At 40.6% G+C, this 17,102-nt stretch overlaps 1 protein-coding gene across 4 annotated transcripts in view; it reads right to left on the bottom strand.

Annotated features, from left to right (window-relative positions):
• The window catches only part of TPK1 (thiamin pyrophosphokinase 1), a 354,923-nt gene that overhangs the window by 277,246 nt on the left and 60,575 nt on the right, over positions 1–17,102 (bottom strand). The window lies entirely within an intron of this gene.

Raw genomic sequence — 17,102 nt, forward strand, 5'->3', positions numbered from 1 at the left:
AGCTCAGTCCGAGCATTTCATTTCATTTATGGAAAAGAAATGTTTGTTTGGTGATAAGAAAAATTAATTGTGTTTTTAAGCAATCTCAGTGTTAGAAATGGAACAAGATAAGGAAATGAAAAGGGGATGCCATCATCCACAGCAAATGTTATTAAGTGCCGATTATATATCGAGCACCAGGAGTAGGAAGAGGAATAAGATTACAGGGTATCTGCAAGATAAGACATTTATAATAAAGACGATTTATTCCACATACAGTACAACACAAGGATAGGAGGAGTGCCAGGTAACAGATAAATGAATGTGGCAGAAGTTCAAAGCCTAGAAAGTCAGTAAAGTCTAGTGTCATCCTAGAAATCTTGGTGATATGCAGATCTCTGAACTTGATCTTAAAGAGATAGCTGGACAGAACAAAGAAAAGGGCATTCCAGACAGAAAAGACAACCCACAGGAAGCTGCTATCTTTGGCCAGTAGGATTGTTACCACGGAAAGTTTAGGCGGCAACATCCTAATGACGGGCACCTAACATTCCAGATTTTACACATGCTCTTTATGATGACAGAGAAATTTCAGTCCTGGCATCCAGGAAGTATTTAAGAGTGATGCATAAATGAGTAGTAAAACCAATTTATGTATACAGGAGGATCAGCCAAACGGAGATGACAGACGAAGGTCAAAGTGCAGACACGCAGCTGAGATACTGCAAAGCAAGGGCAGAGAGAGAAAAGAACAAATTGCAAACATAAATCGTCATATTTTGCTCAGTGTTACAGAGCAGAAGGATGTCAACAAAGGAAATAGAGAAGAAACAGCTACAAAGGTAAAAGAACTAAGAGTATTTCCAAGAATGTGGCATCAATAATGCAGCATCAAAGAGGCTAGACGATGAGAAAAGGCTAACAAGGGGGCGAAAATGTCAAAGAAAAGTCTGAAAATTCAGAGGACAGAAAAGAGAACAAGGAGTGAGAAAACTGAGATGCCTCTTCTTACATAAAAAAGTGAACTGTGAGAAATGGGGGAGAAAAAGGCAGCAAAGTCCAGAGAAAGTATGTTAAATATAGAATATATTGTATTCTAATTAGGAAGAGGGAAGTAAGAGAGAGAAGGGAAAGGATTCATTCATTCATTCAAGAGGTATTTATAGAGCACAAAGTAGTCTCCTTTGGGAAGTAACATACCCACCCCCCCAACCCTGGCCCAAAGGCTTACACACTATTGATAAAAACACATAAGTCTCCACTTACGGAGACTGAAGCAAAGGATGGACTATCACAGCGATACACAAAATTGAGATAAAGGCAGAGGATGACTGATTTCCTCCTAAGAAAGTAAACAAGAACAAAGTCAAAATATGAAAGTCGAATGGACATCAAAAATAACTGCTGCAAGAAATGGACTACAGGAGCTGAATATCCACAGGTCTAAAAATAGGAATTCAGTTGGGATCAACTAGCAGACACGGGACATCAGATTTGTCTCAAATTCAGGACTTTTTCCACTCATTCTGGGATGCTGAAACAGGAGTTGGTATAAACAAGATGGTGATGATGGCTGGTTGGAGAACTGGCAAAATCACTTGTCCAGAGGTGAGGGGAAGCCAGGAGGCATCTTTGGGCTGCATCAGAGTGAATGATAGTGGCAAAAACCAGTGATTACTGCACAACATTCCTCCTCCTCTTATTCAACAACAGAATCCTGAGGGGCTTTTGTGGTTTCGGTTTTGGTATTTGCTTTGACTTTCTGGCTTTTTTTGTTTTACTGGGCATATTACTGTCCAGATGAAAAACTCTTAGATTCTCTCCAGCAAAACGTAGTCATAGCACTAAGCTCTGGCCAAGAAAATGTATAGAGGTGCCTAGTATGTTACTTTTAGGGAGTCTCCTTAAAGTGGGGTGGGGGGACTTTTTCTTCTGTTTTTCTTCCATTCTGCCACCTGGAGCAAGACTGGTGAATGAACAACCGTCTAGCAGCCACCTGGGATGCAAAGAACAAAGGCAACAGGCTGAGAGAGCCTGGGTCCCCGATGACTCCATGAAACCTCTGTGCCAGCACTTCAATGCCTGACTCCAGACTTCTTTTATATGAGAAAAAAAAAACTAAACTCCTACTTTAAGTCAATAATCCTTGGGGTTGTTATTCTGTAGAGAGAAACTGAATTTTAATTAATGGGGTGATCATGGTCTTCACTGGGTTAAGGTAAAGATGATCAAGAGAGAAAGTGGAAAAGACAAAGAGCAGGCAAGCATCAAAACACAGGAAGGAAGACTTCAACTTGTTCACTTATTCAACAGGGATAAGAGATTCATAGCCTGTAAGTGCTTGATACGACGTTAATGGCAAGGAGCTAATAGTTAGGATAAACCAATGGTCCTTTAATCTTTGGCAAGGTCTGCACTGCTAAAGGAGGCATTCAACAATATTGCATGTATGTGTAAGTGAAGGAGCAAACTGCTTTCTGTCACTGATTCTTTGATATGTGAACTCAGTATTTTTGTGGCTCAAAGAACAATCTGATGAAGGGGAAAAGCATTATTATCCACCTCACTGCTCCTCTAAAACCCATACCTTCATTAAGGCGTTATCTGTGAAAGCATTTTCGAAAAGAACGAAGACATTTGAAAATGTATAGTTCAGTTTGCTAATGATATTATCCAAGAATTAACTACTCCAGCTATTTCTATACATAGCATTTATGTTAATCTGGTTCTATGCATAAAGATCTTTAGGTACTAGGATCTGATATTCTTTCCTCTTCTAATCTAGACTCCTCTGCAATTAAAACTAAATGAAGTCACTTTGGCATTTATTTTAACCTCAAAACCCTTATGGTTACTAGTCCCTACTAGGCTGCAGAAAATGTAGTACCCAGAACCACCCACAGTTCCTAAATAGGTTATGAGAGAATCTCAATGCAGAGAGAAGTCCACATCAGCCTCAGACACTGAACCACAGGACCTTAACTTCTCACTAAATGTGTAGGAATTTAGAAAAGTAGTCAGGACCATAGCAGTAAGGAAACTAATAGTCTTATATCAAGTACTGGGTCGGCCAGAAAGTTCGTTCAGGTTCTTCCATACCATCTTACGGCCAACCCAATATTTCTCAAGTTCTCACCCGGATGCCATCCCTAGGATGTACAAAAAGACTTAAGAGAAAGGCTAGGAAGAATTTCTTCCTTATGCTATAAAAAATACAATTTGTAAAATCAAATGTACGTAGTCATTCCCCTCATTCTGAGGAGAATGAGTCATTCTTTCTCAAAGAGAAATATAGGATAAGTCAAAATCCTTGATTTGCTTTCTCAAAGGGATTTCAATTACAGATGATGAAAAACCCCTGACCCTGAATGGATCAGAGCCAAAGTACTCCAAGTCGCCTGGAAACTCTGAATTAAGTACAAATGTCCAAGTTCACGGCTCAGCGGGTAGAGAATCTGCCTGCAATGCAGGAGACACAGGAGATGCAGGTTCAATCCGTGGCTCAGGCAGATCCGCTGGAGAAGGAAACGGCAACCCGCTCCAGTATTCTTGCCTGGGAAATCCCATGGACAGAGGAGTCCGGGGGGCTACATTCCATGCGGTTGCAAAGAGCTGGACACGACTGAGTGGCTAAGGACACAAGCAACGCTCACGAGTCCAAGTTCATGACGTGAAAAAGACAATCAAAATGACATTAAATCATGAGCCTTGAGCTAACAAAGTGAAGAGGTCCTCTGACAGCTAAGGACTAGTTAAACAACAAAGGTGGGAGGGGCATGCCAACTTGCTTTCATTCTTATGTAGTTCTCTCCTCGATTTTATTATTTAAAAACAAAACAAAATAAAAACAACAGCCAAGAAACACCTGCTTCTTAGGAGAAAAGGCTGCTTCTGTTTTGTGATTGGGGAAAGGAAATTCATAATAAGACAAGCCTGGACCGTCAGAGAGTGCCAGAAAGTAAGGAAGCGCTCCCCCAAAACCCAAAAAACAAAACAGCCACACTGATGGAAGTACGTCAAAGGGGGCTAAGAGAGAATCCGAAGAGTTCCCAACACCCCAATGGCCAAAACTGGAACAGCTCAAGTAACAAAATAGTTCTGGCTAACAACCCCAGGTAGAGAGATAAAAATTCATGACTCAGTACTGATACAACAAAAATGACTGAGTTAATTATTACAATAGGAGGAAAGAGACATATCTCAAGCAGAAGAATTCCAAAGAAATGACTATTTACTTAAGGAGATACTCCATCCTAAAGGGTGGAAACACAGCTGTGGGCTCTGCATATTGTGGGTTGCACAGAGAAGTTTCCTTCCAAAGAGTGTACACTATGAAAATGGGGGGAAATCTTTACAGAGGAGAAACCTGACAAACACCACTTCAGCCAGGTGATCAAGGTCAGCATCAACAGTCATAAACACGGTGATGAAAACAGCATTCTATCTTTTCATCTTCTTCTCCAAATTCCATATCCCCAGTCAAAGCAGGAAAAATAATTTAGAAAAATTTCAACAGAGACACATACTACAATGTGCCTGCTCAATACTCCTCAAAACTGCTAAGGTCAATGAAAACAAGGAAAGTCTGAGAAATCGCCACAGCCAACAGGTTCCCAGGAGACATGACAATTAAACATAGTACTCTAGGCTGAATGAAATCTTGGGACACAGCAGGGTCATTAGGTAAAAACTAAGGAAATCTGAATAAGCTACGGAACTAATAATAATACATCCATATGGGTTCGTTAATTGCAACAAACACTCCATACTAATAGAAGGTGCAGATAAAAGGGAAAATAGGGGGATACATAGGAACTACTTTCTACCATCGTCTCAATTTCTCTGTAAATATAAAGCTGTTTTTTTAAAAAATAAAGTCTTAAATTTTTATTAACACCTTGGGGCAAGGGAAAAAACAGAACTGAAAATTATTCCATAAAATAGTTATTTCACAATTATTCCATATAACATAACTGGCATATAAGTAGAGTCCAAAAGTGTTTCTGGAGTTTGGGTATAAATCCAAGAAGGGGAGGGGCAAAGATGGTTTGTTTCATCCTTGGAAAATAATTATATCAATATTTTCTTTTAATTAAGAAAGTAAAAAGACAATAGAATAGCAAATCAAGAAAACCAATTACTTTTCATTTGAGATCTCTGAGAATAAAATTATTTGGATTATATGCAGAGCTAGATCCTATTCACATCTCTGATTCAATTATCTAAGAAACTGAGTCATCCAACTCAAGAGTGAAGGGTTAGCCTTTTTCAATCAATGAGAACTTAAGACAGCATTAGTTACTAAGCAGACGGGCACTGGGACCCCAGGTGTCCTTACAGTAGGTGGTCATGGCGTACAGATTACCCATGAGATCGCCTAAGGGATTAAAAAGGAGCCCCACACAGTGGGAGCAGCAGTGCACCCTCATTTATTCAACTTATTAGGTTTTTCCAGGAGTCATGTATGAACGTGAGAGTTGGACCATAAAGAAAGCTGAGCACCGAAGAATTGATGTTCTTGAATTGGGGTGTTGGAGAAGACTCTTGAGAATCCTTTGGACTGCAAGGAGATCCAACTACACAGTCCTAAAGAACATCAGTCCTGAATATTCATTGGAAGGACTGATGCTCAAGCTGAAGCTCCAATACTTTAGCCACCTGATGCGAAAAACAGACTCCTTAGATAAGACCCTGATGCTGGGAAAGATTGAGGGCAGGAGAAAGGGATGACAGAGGACGAGATGGTTGGATGGCATCACTGACTCAATGGACGTGAGGTTGAGCAAGCTCCGGGAGACAGTGAAGGACAGGGAGGCCTGGTGTGCTGCAGCCCATGGGGTCACAAACAGCAGCACGACTGAGGGCCTGACCAACACAAACTAATCTTTATCAAAGGGCTGACTAGTTCGCTTATTTTTTTTTTTTAAATGCTCCAATGGATGTTGACAATTTGATCTCTGGTTCCTCTCTGTTTTTGAAATCCAGCTTGAACATCTGGAATTTCACAGAACACACACTGTTGAAGCCTGGCTTGGAGAATTTTGAGCATTACTTTGCTAGCGTATGAGATGAGTGCAACTGTGCGGTAGTTTGAACATTCTTTGGCATTGCCTTTCTTTGGGATTGGAATGAAAACTGACCTTTTCCAGCCCTGTGGCCACTGCTGAGTTTTCCAAATTTGCTGGCTTACTGAGTACAGCACTTTTTCACAGCATCATCTTTTAGGATTTGAAACAGCTCAACTGAAATTCAACTGCCTCCACTAGCTTTGTTCATAGTGATGCCTCCTAAGGCACACTTGACTTTGCATTCCAGGATGTCTGGCTTTAGATGAGTGATCACACACACCATCATGGTTATCTGGGTCATGAAGATCTTTTCTGTTTAGTTCTTCTGTGTATTCTTGCCACCTATTCTTAATATCTTGTCTTCTGTTAGATCAATACCATTTCTGTCCTTTACTGTGCTCATCTTTGCATGAAATGTTCCCTTCAGTTCAGTCACTCAGTCGTGTCCAACTCTGTGACCTCGTGGACTACAGCACGCCAGGCTTCCCTGTCCATCACCAACTCCCAGAGCTTGCTCAAACTCATGTCCGTTGAGTCAGTGATGCCTTCCAACCATCTCATCCTCTGTCATCCTCTTCTCCTCCTGCCTTCAATCTTTCCCAGCATCAGGGTCTTTCCAAATGAGTCAGCTCTTTGCATCAGGTAGCCAAAGTATTGGAGTTTCAGCTACAGCATCAGTCCTTCCAAAGAATATTCAGGACTGATTTCCTTTAGGATGGATCTCCTTGCAGTCCAAGGGACTCTCAAGAGCCTTCTCCAACACCACAGTTCAAAAGCATCAATTCTTCAGCGCTCAGCTTTCTTTATAGTCCAACTCTCACATCCATATATGACTACTAAAAAAACCATAGCTTTGACTAGAAAGACCTTTGTTGGCAAAGCAATGTCTCTGCGTTTTAATATGCTGTCTAGGTTGGTTGTAACTTTTCTTCCAAAATGTTCCCTTGGTATCTCAAATTTTCTTGAAGAGATCTGTAGTCCTTCCCATTCTATTACTTTACTCTATTTCTTTGCATTGATCACTGAGGAAGGCTTTCTTATCTCTCCCTGCTAGTCTTTGGAACTCTGCATTCAAATGGGTCTATCTTTCCTTTTCTCCTTTGCCTTTTGTGTCTTTTCTTTTCTCAGCTATTTGCAAGGCCTCCTCGGACCACCATTTTGCCTTTTTGCATTTCTTTTTCTTGGGAAGGGTCTTGATCACTGCTTCCAGTACAATGTCACAAACTTCTGTCCATAGTTCATCATGCACTCTATCAGATCTAATCCCTTGAATCTATTTCTCCCTTCCACTGTATAATCATAAGGGATTTGATTTAAGTCATACCTGGATGGTCTAGTGGTTTTCCCCACTTTCTTCAATTTAAGTCTGAATTTGGCAATAAGGAGTTCATGATCTGAGCCACAGTCAGCTCCCGGTCTTATTTTTGCTGACTGTATAGAGCTTCTCCACCTTTGGCTTCAAAGAATATAATCAGTCTGATTTCAGTATTGACAATCTAGTGACGTCCATGTGTAGAGTCTTCTCTTGTGCTGTTGGAAGAGGGTGTTTGCTATGCCAGTGCATTCTCTTGGCAAAACTCTGTTAACCTTTGACCTGCTTCGTTTTGTACTCCAAGGCCATTTTTGTCTGTTACTCTAGGTATCTCTTGACTTCCCACTTTTGCATTCCAGTCCCCTATAGTGAAAAGGATATCTTTTTTGGGTGCTAGTTCTAGAAGGTCTTGTAGGTCTTCATAGAACCATTCAACTTCAGCTTCTTCAGCATTATTGGTTCGGACACAGACTTGGATTACTGTGATATTGAATGGTTTGCCTTGCAAGAGTTACAGAAAAACATCTATTTCTGCTTTATTAACTGTACCAAAGCCTTTGACGTATGGTTCACAACAAACTGTGGAAAATTCTGAAAGAGATGGGAATACCAGACCCCTGACCTGCCTCCTGAGAAATGTGTGTATGCAGGTCAAGAAGCAACAGTTAGAACCGGACATGAAACAACAGACTGGTTCCAAACAGGAAAAGGAGTACATCAAGGCTGTATATTGGTACCCTGCTTATTTAACTTCTATGCAGAGTACATCATGAGAAACGCTGGGCTGGAGGAAGCACAAACTGGAATCAAGATTGCCAGGAGAAATATCAATAATCTCAGATATGCAGATGACACCACCCTTATGGCAGAAAGCAAAGAAGAACTAAAGATGAAAGTGAAAGAGGAGAGTGAAAAAGTTGGCTTAAAACTCAACATTTAGAAAAATAATATCATGGCATCTGGTCCCATCACTTCATGACAAATAAATGGGTACAGTGGAAACAGTGACAGACTTAATTTTTTGGGGCTCCAAAATCACTGTAGATGGTGACTGCAGCCATGAAATTAAAAGATGCTTGCTCCTTGGAAGAAATGTTATGACCAACCTAGACAGCATATCAAAAAGCAGAGACATTTCTTTGCCAACAAAGGTCCGTCTAGGCAAAGCTATGGCTTTTCCAGTAGTCATGTATGGATGTGAGAGTTGGACTGTAAAGAAAGCTGAGTGTCGAAAAATTAATGCTTTTGAACTGTGGTGTTGGAGAAGACTCTTGAGAGTCCCTTGGATTGCAAAGAGATCCAACCAGTCCATCCTAAAGGAAATCAGTCCTGAATATTCATTGGAAGGACTCATGATGAAGCTCAAACTCCAAGACTTTTGCCACCTGATGCAAAGAACTGACTCATTTGAAAAGATCCTGACACTGGGAGACTGAAGGCAGGAAAGGGGACGACAGAGGACGAGACGGTTGTATGGCATCACCGGCTCGATGGACATGAATTTGAAAAAGCTCTCGGAGGTGATAATGGACAGGGAATCCTGGCATGCTGCAATCCATGGGGTTGCAAAGAGCTGGACACAACTGAGCAACTGAACTGAGTAGTTTTTAAATATTCTTCAATATTGAAGATAATACAAAGTCTACCAAAGCATCATACAATAAACTAGCCAAAGTGGTAACTTCTAGAAGTAGATCTGCTGCTGCTCCTGCTAAGTCGCTTCAGTTGTGTCCGACTCTGTGCGACCCCATAGACAGAAGCCCACCAGGCTCCCCAGCCCTGGGATTCTCCAAGCAAGAACACTGGAGTGGGTTGCCATTTCCTTCTCCAGTGCATGAAAGTGAAAAGTGAAAGTGAAGTCGCTCAGTCGTGTCCGACTCTTTGAGACCCCATGGACTGTAGCCTACCAGGCTCCTCCGTCCATGGGATTCTCCAAGCAAGAGTACTGGAGTGCGGTGCCATAGAATTAGATCTAACAAACCTCAAATACAATCTAATTAGTCCTGGCCAGAGCTTAGTGGGAGGAAGGGAAAAGGAGGGAAGTAAAGAGAGAAAGGAGAGAACAGAGAGGAAGGAAAGAGGAGAGAGGAAGTGAAGTATTGACCCTTAAGTATATAAAACAGTGACCTCAACTTCCCTGTATATCAGAACCAAAGATCAAACAACAACAAGAAGCCAATCACCTTTCCTAGAGCTTCTGATTCAATGTACCTGCAGGAGGGCATGTGTATCATGATTTTTTTTAAAAAACGTTATGAGAGTCTACTATTGTTCTGTAGTGTTAGTCGCTCAGTCGTGTCTGACTCTTTGCGACCCCAGATTGTAGCCTACCAGGCTTTTCTATCCGTGGGAAACTCCAGGCAAGAATACTGTAGAGGATTTCCATTCCCTTCTCCAGAGAATCTTCCAGACCCAGGAACTGAACATAGGTCTCTCCTGCACTCCAGGCAGATTCTTTACCATCTGAGCCACAGGGAAGCCCCTGTAGGCAATCATAATTGAGAACCACTGGTCCAGCGCCTCAAGCTAATGACAGAAGAAAGCCATCATAACACCAACATTATTTTAAAACACTGCCCATTTCATCTTTATCTCACTTTTTAATGGCTGTTTTCTGAAAAAAGTGTGTATATATATCACAATGATAAGCACTTGCAATTATTTTACAAATAAACATAAATTGGTTGCTTTTTTCTTTAGCTAACATGGCATGAGATCAAAAAAGGATTGAACACCACTACTCCAAATGAAAATACATTGAAATAAAATATAATTTACAATAGAAAAATGATTTACTGCAATGCATTTCCAAGTTATCCACGATTTAAGATCTGTTTTTTAAAAATAATGGAACTCAGATAAAATCTATATTAGCCAAAACACACACCAGTCATTATACATAATAGTTATTTTGTCAGAGGACCAAAGACCATTATTAGGAATCTCTCATCCCTAAAAGTATTTCAATTAAACAATGAAAACTCTAGGGCACCAAATTTCACTTTTTATATTGCACAAACTTCTATATATAAGAGCAAGCTTTTTTTCTTTAAGTGTGCATAGGGAAATCCAAACTGTCAATTCATTCTTTGAGGAAATAAATTGCATGTAGACAAAGCAGAACTATTAAAAAGCTCTGAACAAATATTCCATACCAAAGTCTATTAAAATAATCACATTACCAACAGATTAAGAATTGGTAAGTCACAGAAAGTAAGAAATTGCTTCAGAGACAGAAAACATAGAGACAAAGAGATGCTTCCTGAGAAATCTCTCTTGCCCGCCCAGACTAAGAGTGACCACTCAGTACAATTTAGATACATACGCATAATAATAAACTGTGCCCTCTTCCATGAGCAGTGTCCTGGTTTGGATGATAAGTTACACTGTCTTTCTTCCCTATACCTTCAGCTTCCACCCTGTTTCTCTGCTTCATTCTTGAGCAAAACCTGCTTCGGTGAAATTTTGATCCCAGCATCTCCTGAAAAGAACTACTGCCAGGGTCATTGATGACCTTCTGGTGTAAAAATTCAACAGCTAAATCCCAAATCTCATACTGCCCAACATGTCTCAGTAGCATAACAGAACAGGCCACTTCTCATATCATTCCTGAAACATATTCTTCCCTTCACTTTTTCAGGTGGTGGTGGTTTATTTACCCAGTCGTGTCTAACCTCTTCACGACCCCATCGACTGTAGCCCGCCAGGATCCTCTGTCCAGGGAATCCTCCAGGCAAGAATACTGCAGTGAGTAGCCATTCCCTTAGCCAGGGAATCTTCTCGACCCAGGGATCAAACTGGAGTTTCCTGCATTGCAGGAGTATTCTTCACCGACTGAGCCACCAGGGGCTTCTCAGGATACACCCTATATTGGCGCTTTTCCTATCTGACAGGCCACACCTTTCAATTTCTTTGTTGCTTACTCCTCATTTGCATAGAAAGCACTCTACATGTATTTTCTGAGTAGCTCATCCAACTCCGACTTCAGGCCCAATAAGCTGATGTCAGCTACTCTAACAATCAAGTGATTCCCCTAATTTGCCCGGAACCAGTGTCTCCATCGGAGAAGGCAATGGCACCCCACTCCAGTACTCTTGCCTGGAAAATCCCAGGTATGGAGGAGTCCACTAAGAGTTGGACATGACTGAGTGACTTCACGTTCACTTGTCACTTTCCTGCATTGGAGAAGGGAATGGCAACCCACTCCAGTGTTCTTGCCTGGAGAATCCCAGGGACGGCGGAGCCTGGGGGGCTGCTGTCTATGGGGTTGCACAGAGTCGGACACGACGGAAGCGATTTAGCAGCAGCAGCAGCAGTGTCTCCAAACACAGTACAATTCCTCACAGAACGAAATAACGCCCTTATAAAATACAATGACTCTTTCTAAGTCCTGGGACCCACAATAGAAAGAAAGTGAAGTCGCTCAGTCGTGTCCGACTCTTTGCGACCCCATGGACTGTGGCCTACCAAGCTCCTCTGTCCATGGGATTCTCCAGGCAAGAATACTGGAGTAGGTTGCCATTTCCTTCTCCAGGGGATCTTCCCAACCCAGGGATAGAACCCAGGGTTCGAACCTGGGTTTCCCGCATTGGAGGCAGACGCTTTAACCTCTGAGCCACCAGGGAAGCCCCAGTACTACTCTTAAATGCATATTATACATAATATTCCAGTAAGGACACTAGAAAAGACAGCAACAAAACCAATCATCTTGTGTTGAAACAGCAAAATAGTATTTTGACCATCGTAACACACACACACACACACACAGAAACGAGGTGGTCTGCAGAAGTACAACCGCAAAATTGAAGAGCTCTGAGATATTTCCTATGAGAACAGATTAAGTCTTTTATAGTTAAATGAGTATTTACATTTAGCACCTATTTAGGGAAGAAAGAGATCGTTTTAATAATATCCCACTGAGTCCTGTAGACCTGAGAACATATCCAGTTACTGTCATTTGAGCTTTCAGATTCTAAATGTAAACAGATCCTAAATGTGTTAAATCCATTTCCCCCTAAGAGCATTAGCTCCCTGTAGCAGGCATGAGTACGTCCAGGTTTGGTAATCTTACTATAAAACTAACCACTGGACAACCAAGGAAGTCTCTAAGTGCATTTCTAATATGCAGTTAGCCTGAAATTCTTTAATATTCTATTCATTCTCAGTTAACGGGACATTGAAAAATGGCAGTTTGGTTATTTGTTGGGATTTTCCTAGTAGCAATTCATGGATATTCATAATCTATTGTATATATTGTATCCTTTTCACTGAGCATACTGTTTGGGAGACTTTTTCCATTTTCCATTCTATGGAACATTTGGAATACATTTTATGTATGGCAAGGATGTCAAAAAGTATTATTTCGTGTAAATTATGCCTTGTCTTTCCATCTGGCTGGTATTTGGTGAATAGATTAGATAGATTTAAAGTTGGGGATACCTTGCCTGTGAGAAATACTAGGACCTAGACTACCCAGAGTGCATCCTCTTTTTAGTATATCAGCATTCACTAGTAATTTACCTGTGATTTAAAAGCAGATTCAAAGGAGATACTTTTCTGATATTGGTGCCCTCACACTAGGAGAAAGGCATATACACTAGGAGCTTTGAAGACACCCTCTTCCAGCCTATTTTCCAGATTCTGTGTCCCTATACTCAAGAGTATCATCAATACTGGGCTTCCCTGGTGGCTCAGTGGTAACAAAAATCCGCCTGCCCATGCAGGAGCCATAGTCTTGCTCCCAATAAGCACATCCTCACTGTCACCCACAGGAAGGAGGCTGTGTTCTTCCCCTTGGCACGCTGACCCTTCAAGTTGCTCCATCCACTACTGCTTGCCCCGGTGACCCAGGCCACAGTAAACCACATTCCCCGCCCATCAAGAAAATCGATCATTGCCCAGCAAGCTGGAGATGTAATGCCATAACCCTAAGGATTCATCATCAAGTCCTGAAAATTTTAGTCCATCACACTGCTTCTGATGTGTTTGACAGCTGGGCCCACAACAGAGCTCAGACTTGAAAAGTCAGTTCAAAATGTTTTCTGAAAGCAGAGTCCATGTAACTTTGGCACGTGCTTCTAAAACAGCACGTGTATTATCCTAAGGCTACTCCTGCCACCTCAATGTTTCCATCCACCTTCAGAAGCACAGACTCCCTTTCACGGGCCAGCAACAGAAAGAGGATCAAACAGGCTCAAAAGAGTCCATCCTGCCAGTAAACACTCCCTTTTAACACTTTCTCTAGCCTCCCTGCTTCCATTCGGGGCGCAGGTGCACAAAGCTTGGAAGGCTTCACTGATAACAAAACTATGAATAAATAGCGATAATACGGAAACTGCTTCTCTTTCTTCTAAAATTCCTTAAAAAGGACTGACTCGAGTCATACCGATATTAATAATCAAAATAAGTCCAAATCAAGCTAAATTGGACATACTCAAGCCACTGAATTACGTTCTGAGATGAGACCTACAATTTGTAAGGAGAAAACAACTGACTTGTTTGGAGTTTCAGAGTTTACTAAACACCTTCAACTACCTTCTCAAACTGACACTGATTACACAACACACAACCACGGAATCAAAGCACTTCTGCACAGAGCTCTTTGTGTTTGCTCTTTTGAAAGACGAAAATGCACAGATTTAAACTCAGATGAACTGTGTACCAGTCTCTGATTCTGATTACACACAGAAAGACCACTATATTCAGAGTCAAATCCACAAGGAGGAAATCTCAGAATAGGTGCGCATTTTTATTCCACGGGCACTGTGGGCTTTCAGGGCATTCAAGAGGACTGCCTACTGCCGTGAGACCACCATCAAACGATGCACACTAGGTCAACAGGTAAGCTCTCTGACACAACATCTTACTGGCATCAGTCGGGGCAGGTCCAGGTGAAGTGAACAGAAAAGGTCGGGTTTCTCTATTGTTTTTTCCTTTTTCATAGAAATGATACCTACACAAAATAGCCTATAAGCAAGAATATCCAAGAGCTGTTTCTTAATAGAGAAACAATGAAAACAATATATTAGCAGTGGGCTTTGCTATGTCCCACAGAGTGGAACAGCTCCATATTATCTACTGTGGAAAAAACCTCCAAGATAAAAATAAGCAGGAAGAGCAAATAAATGGATATATTACACAACCATGTGTGTAAAACTTCTTAAGAAAATAAACATGCACTTCTGTAAATGCCAAGAATATCAAAGAGGTAAACTGCTGGTGGGAGCACAAAACCAGGAGTGAATATTGCGATTTCTCTATTAATTTTTTATATCTTATGCATTTGGCACCTTGTGCTTGTTAAAAAAGAAAAAAGCAAAATAAATGAGTTTAACTGATCAAAAGAAAAGAACCCTTCCCAGGCAATTTATTGTTGTTCATTCGCTAAGTCGTGTCCAACTCTTTGTGACCCCATGGACTGCAGCAGGCTAAGCTTCCCTGTCCATCACCATCTCCCAGAGTTTGCTCAAATACATGTCCGTTGAATCAGTGACGCTCTTGAACCATCTCATCCTCTACCGCCTTCTCATTTTGCTTTCAATCTTTCCCAGCATCAGCGTCTTTTTCAATGAGTCAGCAGTTTGCATCTGGTGGCGCAAGTATTGGAGCTTCAGCATCAGTCCTTCCAGTGAATATTCAGGGCTGATTTCCTTTAGGATTGACTGGTTTTTATCTCCTTGCTGTCCAAGGAGTTCTCAAGAGTTTTCTCCAGCACCACAGTTCAAAAGTATCAATTCTTTGGTGCTCAGCCTTCTTTACAGTCCAACTCTCACATCTATACACGACTACTGAAAAAACCAGAGCTTTTGCCTATACAGACCTTTGTCAGCAAAGTGATGTCTCTGCTTCTTAATACACTGTCTAGGTTTGTCATAGCTTTCCTTCCAGGGAGCAAGTGTCTTTTACTTGCAATCACTATCCAAGGTGATTTTTGAGCTCAAGAAAAAAACAATGTCCCCCACCTCAAATAAGACAATGGCCAACAATCTTTAAACACCACAGTGGGACAAAAGAATCACTAAAATAGACTGAGGTTTCAGAGTAAAAATTAAAAGCAGATAATTTGTGAAACACTATCTAGCTTTCTTTCTGAGCAAAATTCTCAAATAACTTATGCTAATTAGACTAAGTAGATTTAAAAGTCTTTTACAAAGCTAGGAAAAGTGACTTACAATAGGATTCTCAGGACAGCAAAGGGAGACCCGATTTACTGTACTTCAAAGAGCAAAATGGGGGGTTTTTCCTCCACTGAAATATGTGGTAGAGGACTCAAAAAATATTTGCTCTTCAAAGCTTAGGGTAAGATTTTTATAAATCAGTGTTAAACTTAAAAATTTACTCATGTCTCAATTCCCAATTCTATTAGTATTTTCCTAGTTCTCTCACACAGAACATTTCTCTTCATCAGTAGTTACCAAAAATGAACAAGAAAAAGGTGTAACACGTTAAAACCAATTACCTTAGGGAAATGAGAATAAAAAGGGGAGAAAGAAATTATTAACTTTGTCTGCATTTCCGTTTATATCATATAAATGCTTAAATCAAGTCTGCATAATATTTAAAAGCTTTTTTAAAAGGAGGTAAAAGGGAAAATTTGTGAGCCAAGGTAGCAGATTATATAAGATTAGAAAACTGAGAAATGTGGGCCTAGACCTCAAAATGATGTTTCTATCAGAAAAGAAGAAGCTGAAAAAAGTGGGATGGTTGGGAAGAAGGAGGAAGCAGTACCAATCACAAATTACTTAAAGCAATCTGCATTTCTGTTCATTTATTCACAAATTAATATTTGTTTATAGAACTTTACAAAGAATTTTATCAGCATGCATAATGCATTTTTAAGTCAAGAGCTAGAGCACTGAAATTATGAACCACCTGAAATATCAAAGCAGCAAAATTTAATAGGGAAAATGAAGGGGCCCCCTACTTAAAGGAAAATTGAAGAGAAAGATGCTATTAATTCCCTGGCTCGGATCACATACTGAAATTAATTCTAGAAGAGAGTTATGAAACTACATGTATACAGCATGTGTATATATAGTATGTATGTTTAGAGATTGTTTACATATTTACACACAGACTTAAGTATTTAAATATAGTTATAAAACTATAAAATACAAATAGAAGAAATTTATCTGAAGACGGCATAAGGAATTTTCTAGGCAAATGCACAAAACAAGACATCATAGCTGAAAATAATGGTATCATGACCATACTTGAGCTTTAAAGCCAAAGTCATGTTCATTTCTGAACCTCCAGCACCATGGAAAATGCCTGGTACACAGTAGATGCTCATTTAACATGCAGCTAATAAATCAATGGCTTAAGAGCAACTCCTGGTTGGGCAGGGGCCTGTATCAGAGACTTGGCTTTAAAGGTACCATCTCAGCTACACTGAGGCTCTAGTCCAGAAAGCAAGTCTAGACAAGTTCCTCTTTTGTAAATCCAACAGGCACTGTTAGTTTTCATGTCTTTGTACATGGTTTTCCCTCCACCCTTTTTGCCATCTAGAATAGTACAATGATTAAGAACATGGGCTTTGGGATCACACAAACCTAGTTCAAGTCCCAGTATTGTCACTTATTGACCGTGCGACTTGCAAAACTTAAGTAATTGATTTAACATCTGAGTCCACCAAGTGTGGACTATAATAATGAAAGATTCAATGAGCTATCACACACAGCCAAAAATGGTGCCTGACACAAAGTATTAATAAGTAAATTCTCAACAAATGGCTTTCTGCCCCC

The sequence above is a fragment of the Cervus canadensis genome, chromosome 3 (genome assembly GCF_019320065.1).
Source record: "Cervus canadensis isolate Bull #8, Minnesota chromosome 3, ASM1932006v1, whole genome shotgun sequence".
Lineage (NCBI taxonomy): Eukaryota > Metazoa > Chordata > Mammalia > Artiodactyla > Cervidae > Cervus > Cervus canadensis.